The sequence below is a fragment of the Apium graveolens genome, chromosome 10 (genome assembly GCF_009905375.1).
Source record: "Apium graveolens cultivar Ventura chromosome 10, ASM990537v1, whole genome shotgun sequence".
Lineage (NCBI taxonomy): Eukaryota > Viridiplantae > Streptophyta > Magnoliopsida > Apiales > Apiaceae > Apium > Apium graveolens.
The window spans coordinates 138,529,210-138,537,792 of NC_133656.1; positions in this window are offsets into that span (position 1 = coordinate 138,529,210).

The window sequence follows — 8,583 nt, forward strand, 5'->3', positions numbered from 1 at the left end:
ATCTACATGTGAATGATACCGTTATACGACTGATCATCGTATCTTCGGGGGTTCCAGTGAATGACTAATTCTTCCAATTGGAATTGAGATGCAATACCGTAACCCAAGCCTAAGTGCTGGGTTTACCATAAAGGTATTTGCAGACTAATAAGTCAATCAAAGAATTGTTTTGAAAAGAGGTGTGTATCACCAAGAAAACTACTTTGAATAAATACATATCCTTATACGGATTAATATAATTTCTTTAACAGCCTTTTCATACTGTTGATTATTATGGCTGAGCATAATTGCTCACTCTTGCTTTCGTTTAAATGTCATAACACAACAGATTACCAGTAGCCCGGCGTGGGGCTTAGTCACTTGAAATCGTGGGGATAATCCCTTACAGCTTTGTCTCAGGTAGACCAGAGTATTCAGATAGGTATAAGATGTTAATAGTAATTATTGTAACTTCATGTAGAGGTTACGAATAATTGTTTAAGATCCTGTAAAGTACAGTTGAGGTGTAATGAAAAAAGAATACATTTTTTACATCATTTATAAGGCTATAACTTATGTGTATGTTCGTGAGATTGGGGTCTGTTGGATTATTGAATTAATATAGGTTACATATGAGTGAAGGATTGCGTGACGAGCCAGATTCCTGACCCCGGATTTGGGGGTATTACATAAAACATCATAGTGTTATCTATAGGGCACAAACAATAACAATCTCCCACTTGCACTAGAGCCAATCACCCATGTATCTAATACTCATGGAACTAGTATTTCCATCATGCTTTTGTTGCGACAAAGCCTTAGTCAGTGGGTCTGCAACATTATCATTACTATGGACTTTACATTTATATCTCCTAGATCATTAATATCATTAATAAGGTGATATCACCTTAGGAGATGCCTAAACAGTCTCATTGATTGTTTCGAAAGCATCAATATATTCGGCTTCCATTATAGAATCGTCAATATTTTTGTTGTGAACTATTCCAGCTAACGTCACTAATATTTAGACATAACACAAAATAGACATAAACACATAATCATCCTTGTCTGTCTAAAAACTAGGTTCAGAAACTAGATTAGTGTAACCCTTTACAACTAGTTCCCTATCTTCTCCATACACCAAAAATAAATCTTTAGTCTTCTTTAAGTACTTAAGAATATTATTGAAAACTATCCAATGATCCTCACCTGGATTAGACTGGTATCTGCTTTTCATGCTCAAAGCATACCAAATATCAGGACAAATACATATCATTGTACACATTATACATCTAGTTGCTAAACCATATGGAACTTTCTCAAACGGCCCTTATCATCTAATGATTTGAGGGGAAATTATATTTTGAGATCACTATTCCATGAGGCATTAAAACTATCCTTTCTTTGTCTCATGCATCCTAAAATGATGTAATACTTTATCAATGTATGTACTACGACTAGGTCAATTAATCTCTTCAATATATCTATATAGATCTGGATCCCTAATATATAGGTAGCATCGCCTAAGTCTTTCATCGAGAAACTATTTCTTAACCAAGTCTTAATAGCCTGTAGAGAAGGTATGTCATTCTCTATTTGTTATATATCGTCAACATACAATACTAGGAAAGCCACATGGCTCCCAGTAACCTTCTTGTAAGCACATGGTTCATCTTTGTTTTGAATAAAGCCATATTCTTTGACTCTTCCTTCAAAACAAATATCCATCTCCATGAGGTTTGCTTCAATCTATAAATAGATGGAAATAACTTACAGACCATCTTAACAAACTTTGGATCGACAAAACCCTCAGGTTGTATCATATATACATCCTCTTCAAGGCTCCCATATAAGAAAGCGGTTTTGACGTCCAGTTTCCAAATCTCATATTCAAAGTAAGCAGCTATTGCTAGCAAAATCCTGATGGACTTTGTTAGATATATTTGTGATGTCATGTCTAATCTGTTATGTTTAGTTTCAGAACTTAATATCAGGACTTACTGGAAATCAGAAATTACTGAAGTCAGAGATTACATTAGAACTTAAGGTCGTCAGGATTTATATCAGGACTTAAGTGCGGATACTTCAGATAAGGAAATCAGCTGATTTACAGGAAATGACCAAGACTAAAACAATAGAAGATATGCATGAAGAGTTGGACAGCTAGAAGACTTGTAGAAGATAATATCTGATTGATATACTTTAGGAGATAGAATTATATTCCATATCAATTAGAAGATATCTTGTAACTGTGTACTATATAAACACAGCTTAGGGTTTATACTATAAGTGTTATCATTCACGAGAAAGATTATACATTGTAACCTAGCAGCTCTTAGTGATATTGTTCATCACTCAGAGAGTATTTTAACCTACTTTGTAACAGAGCTTATTATATTGAATAAACTTGATTACTTTTATATACTTGTGTTCTAAATTGATTTGATTGTATAAACACTATATTCAACCCCCTTTTATAGTATTGTGTGACCTAACAAGTGGTATCAGATCCTCTTTGTTGATTTACAAACAGTGAGATCCAGTTTACAATCATGTCTGAAGAAACACAAACTCCACCAAAGCCCACCAAAACTCAAGATACTCAAAACAATCAAACTCACAGTCGATATGAGAATATTAGGGTTCCTATACTGAGAGCATCTGAGTATCCTATATGGAAGGTAAAGATGGCTATGTTTCTGAAAGCCACAAATCCAGAATACCTTGATAGAATCAATGATGGACCATATTAGCCTACCAAGCTTTGTGTTGCAGTTGCTGATCAACCAGCAAAGATGATACCAAAGGAGAAAAGTGAGTACACAAATGAAGACATCTCAGTTATTGCCAAGGATGCAAGGGTAAGGCATCTGCTTCATAGTGAAATTGACAATGTAATGTCAAACAGGGTAATTGGATGCAAGACTGCAAATGAGATATGGGATGCTTTGGAGACAAGATGTCAGGGAACTGATGCAATCAAAAAGAACAGGAAGACTATACTCACTCAAGAGTATGAGCACTTTGACTCAGAAGCTGATGAGTCATTAACTGATTTATATGACATGTTTGCCAAACTCTTGACTGATCTGTCACTGGTGGACAAGGAATATGATCTTGAAGATTCAAATCTAATTCCATTTAGCTCTTCCTGAAAATTGGGATTTGAAGTCTACTACCATAAGAGACAACTATGACCTTGCTGAAACTACTCTTGATCAAATTTATGGTATGCTCAAGACTTATTAACTTGAGATGGATCAAAGGAGCAAAAGGCATGGAAGAAAGTCAAAGACAGTTGCTCTTAAAGATGAGGAGGAATCTCCTAAAGTTGTTGTCTCAAAGAGGGGAAAATGAAAGGCTCATCATACAGTCTGAGTCAGAGTCATCATATTCTGATGATGATGATTCAAAATCTGAAAATTTATCTGAAGTGAATGTTGATGAAGAGATGATGCAACTGTGTGCTCTTATGGTGAAGATTATCACAAAGATAACTTACAAGAAATTCAGAAAGGGCAAGAAATTTTAAGGAAAGGTGGAAGTTCTGAGAAGAAAGGGTTCAGAAAGTCTGAAGGCAAAGGAGGAAAGTCTGACATAGGAGACAACTCAAATGTCAAATGCTACAATTGTAGTGAAAGAGGCCAAATCTCTCCTGATGGAAAGAAAGGAAAAAGTGATAAAGGCCAGGCACTTATCACAAAAAAGAAAAACTGGGCAGACAGTTCAGATTCTGAAGATGAGGTGAACTATGCCTTGATGGAAAATGCTGATAGTAGTTCTGATGCTGCTGAATTAAAGGAACCTCAATCAAATCTTGCTTTTCATACTGATGATATTTCTGAGCTAAGATTATATCTGAAAACCATGTTCATTAGTTTTAGAGATCAGACTTTAACTAATGAAAGATTAACATCTGAAAGTCTTGCTCTTAGAAATAGAAATGACTACTTAGAAAAAGAGTTAGTTATGTTCCATCAAACTCAGAAAGAAAGAGATGAGGCTTTGTATGTTAGAGATAAAGTGCTAAAATTGAATAAATCTCTTAAATCTGAACTGGAAAAGGAAAAGGAGATAATTAAAACTTGGACTTACTCTGGAAGAACAACTCAGAAAATCTTAGAAAATGGAAATTGGAAAGAAGGTCTAGGTTACCTAGATGATAAAGAAGAAAAGGAAATTGTGTCATCTAAACCAAACTTTACCAAGAAAGCTGAAAAGCCTAAAGTTAATCCTGTTAAATTTGTAGCAAAAACTGATATGTCTGATTCTGAAAAGATGAAAGACTCTAAGACATAAGTGAAGGAAAAGTCAACTTCTGAAAAATTAAAACAGGACAAACCAGCTTCAGTAAACATAAGTTTAATGACTAAGAAGCAGCTTAAGCATAAGCTGAAAGATATTAGAAAGGTGAACAAGGTAAAGGAAGCTAGGAAAAATAGGAATGGAAAGGAAGGTGTGAATAAAAGCAATAATTATATGCCTGTTCTTAATGCTCCTTTATGGAAACTCTAACCATCTTGCTTCTTTTTGCAGGAAAAATAAAGATATAAATCTTTACCTCCTAGATCATAAGTTAAGAGTCAGTCTGTTAGGTTTAAACCACAAAATCCTTATTTTCATTGTGGTAGTTTATGGCATTCTAATTATACTTGTAAGAAATATCATAGTTTGTACTATGATTATTATCAAATAAAACCTTCTTTGAAGAAAGTTAGTGTATTTCCTTCTAGTGTAAATTCTGATGCAAAGTCAGATATAAAGTCTGATAAGAAGCATGTTAGCATAAACTCTGAAATTAAATCCGCTGCAAATGCTAACAAACTTAAAAAGGCCAAAGGATCCAAGCAAGTCTGGGTCCTTAAAACTAACCAATAGTGGTCTTTGCGATTACAGGGCAACAGGGAAAATATCCTAGTTCTAGATAGTGGATGTTCAGGACATATGACTGGAAATAAAGCCCTACTATTAGACTTTGTGGAGAAAGATGGCCCAGGAGTTTCTTATGGAGATGGCAACATGGGAAAGACTCTGGGATCTAGCAATATCAATCTTGAAAATGTCATAATTGAATCAGTAGCTCTTGTCTCAGGACTTAAACACAATCTGCTAAGTGTGAGTCAAATCTGTGACAGAGGTTATCACGTGGATTTCTTTGAAGAACACTGTGAAGTTTTAAGTAATTCTACAAGCAAAGTGGTTCTGAAAGGTTACAGACATGGTAACATATATGAAGCCAAACTTTCAACAAACTCTGATGGTTCTGCAATCTGTCTGTTAAGCAGAGCATCAATTGAAGAAAGCTGGTATTGGCACAAGAGACTCTCTCATTTAAATTTCAAGAACATAAATGAGCTAGGACTCTTATTGAAGTTGTACGAACTATGCTTGATAAAGCAAAGCTACCAACCTACTTTTGGGCTGAAGCTGTGCAGACTGCTTGTTTTACACAGAATGCTACACTCATAAACAAGCGTGGAAAACACCATATGAGATGGTGAAGAAAAAGATGCAAAATCTGAAATACTTTCATGTATTTTGATGCAAGTGTTTTGTTCTTAATACTTATCCTGAACAGCTGTCAAAATTTGATCTAAAAGCTGATGAAGGAATTTTTGTTGGATATCCACTTTCCAAAAAAGCCTTCAGAGTCTACAATTGAAGAACAAGGGTTGTCATGGAATCTATCAATGTATCTTTTGATGATAAAAAGATTACTGGACTTGAAGATTTCAATGATCATGATCAGCTGAGATTTGAAAATGAAGATTTAAATTCTGATTCTGTAAATTCTGATGACCTAAATAATGATCCTGTAAGTTCTGATGGGTTAAACTCTGATGAACATACCACATCTCAATACTCTCAAGAAGCATCGTAACCTGTCACTGGTTCTTCAAGTTCTGATTCATCAAGTTCTGATGAGCCAAATTCTGATAATTCTAGAAACTCTGATTCTTCAATTCCTGAAGGATCCAACTCAAATTCTGAAATTTCAGAGAGCATAACTTCAGGGGAGCATCAGAAAATGCTGATGGAGATAGCATGGATCATGGGGGAGGATCCAGTTCTAGAGATCAACTTTCATCTGCAAGGAAGTGGACTAAAGCACATACACCTGACTTAATAATTGGAGATCCTGAAGCAGGTGTCAGAACTAGAACAGCAACATCAAATGAATGTCTCTATCATTCCTTTCTATCTCAGACTGAACCAAAGAAAGTGGAAGAAGCTTTTTAAGATGCTGATTGGGTACAAGCAATGCAGGAAGAGTTAAATGAATTTGAAAGAAATAAAGTCTGGACCCTGGTGCCAAGACCAAAGAACAAATCCATTGTTTGCACAAAATGGGTGTTCAGAAACAAAATAGACAGTGATGGCATAATTACAAGAAACAAAGCAAGGCTGTTTGCTAAAGGTTGTTGGATTTTTAATCGCAGCGGGGCGTGGAAAAACACTTTTACACACACAAAATCCAAATAAAAGCATATAAATCGTGAATAAAAATTCGAGGGATCGAATCTAACCTTTTAAAATAATTCGGAGACAACGATCAGAGATCCTTAGCAGTTGCTCCTCAAGTGTGAAGCACTCCACCGGTATCCACCAAGAAAACGACTTTTTGGAGGAGGAGGAGGTGGAGAGAATTTGGTTTTCTGAAACTTTTGGGTTTCTCGGGTTCGAATAAAATAGGGTCTATAATAGTGTATTTATAGGCAAAATTTCCAGCTGAAATTTTCCCATAAATAATATTATTATTATCCCATTTATTATTCTCATTAATAATTAAAAAACCTTTTAATTATTAATCCTTTTTCTAAACACTTTAGAAATAATTCCCTCTCTTGATTTAATTTCCAAAAATTAAATCCTTTAATTAATAATATTAAGAACTTTTCTTAATTAATTTATAATCAATTAAATCTTATTTAATTAATTATTAAATTTGCCAATTAATTATTTATTTCACAAATAAATAATTATTAGCCATTATTAATTAATTCCTCCACCAATAAATCATTCTCTTTTTATGGTGTGACCCTGTAGGTTCAATATTAAGCCGGTAGTAGAAATAAATAATAATAAAACTATTTTATCATTATTTATATAAATTCTCTAATTTATTAAATATGATTAATTAATTAATCACATTTATTCTACATCGTGAGTGATGTTTTTCAACATATCACGACTATCCGGATAATATGAATTCACTGCTTAGAATACCAAGAACCTGTCAGTGAATAGTTACCGTACAATAAACTCCTTCTACCCTACAATATCCCGATTAAATACAAGGCATGGATCTCGTGTCAAGCCTATCTAATTTAATCACTTGCTTACCATTTACTATGCGTAGTTCTATGCAAATTAGAAACTCCTTTCTAATTTCATTTACTCTGGCCAGAGATTCCTGAACTAGCATAAGTGGATCAGCCTTGAACATTCGCTTCCTTCACTGGAAGGGGTAGATCCTTTATTGATCATACACTATCTTCGTGTACAAATTCCTATACCCAGAAGAGCCCTAATAATTGTCCCTGGAGACTAAGAACTAAACCAAAGCATAGTTCAGTGTACACAAGATGACTATGATGACCTCAAGTCTAAGGATACTTGTACAACTATCACTAAGCGAACAACTGCTGACACGTGAGTGAACTCCATCAGTTGTTCAGCTAGGCGAGTCATGTTCAGTGAACTTATTCCATAATAAGCACCTACATACTAGCTATAGTGTCACCACACAAATGTCTATGAGAACAGACATCCTTCATAATGAAGCAAGCATAGTATGTACCGATCTTTGCGGATTATTAATTACCAGTTAGTAATCCTATGACCAGGAACTATTTAAGTTTAGAGTTATCATCTTTTTAGGTCTCACTATTATGATCTCATCATAATCCATAAAAAGCTTTACTCTAAACTATGGTATATCTTATTTAAACACTTAAATAGATAAAGCCCGTAATAAAAACAAAACAAGTTTTTATTAATATCAATGAAATCAAAACAGATTACATAAAAGTTATTCCTAAATCCTAATACATGATTGGACTTAGGACATATTCCTTTCAATCTCCCACTTGTACTAAAGCCAATCACTCTGGTATCTAATACCCATCTCATCTTTATGACGATCAAAGTGACTTTCAAAAAGTAGCTTTGTGAGTGGGTCTGCTATGTTGTTGTGTGTGTCAACTCTAATTCAATACAATATAAGAAATGTTACCGCGCTCTCACTAACCCTTTTGTAGACACATGGTTCATCTACGTTTTTGATAAAATCAAACTCTTTGATTGTCTCATCAAAACGAATGTTCCATCTTTCGATAAGCCTGCTTTAAACCACATTAATCACAAGCAAAATCCAAACTGATTTTAACAGGGCTAAATGTAAAAAGTTTCATCAAAGTCAATCCATTGCCTTTGTTTGAGTCCTTTACCCAAAAGCCTGGCCTTATAGGTCTCCACCTGGCCATCTGCTATAATCTATCTTTTGTATACCGTATACATAGATTCCATTCTGGATTTCATGGCACTATGCCATTTCTCTGAGTCAACACTACTCATAGCCTCATTATAGGTCACAGGGTCGTC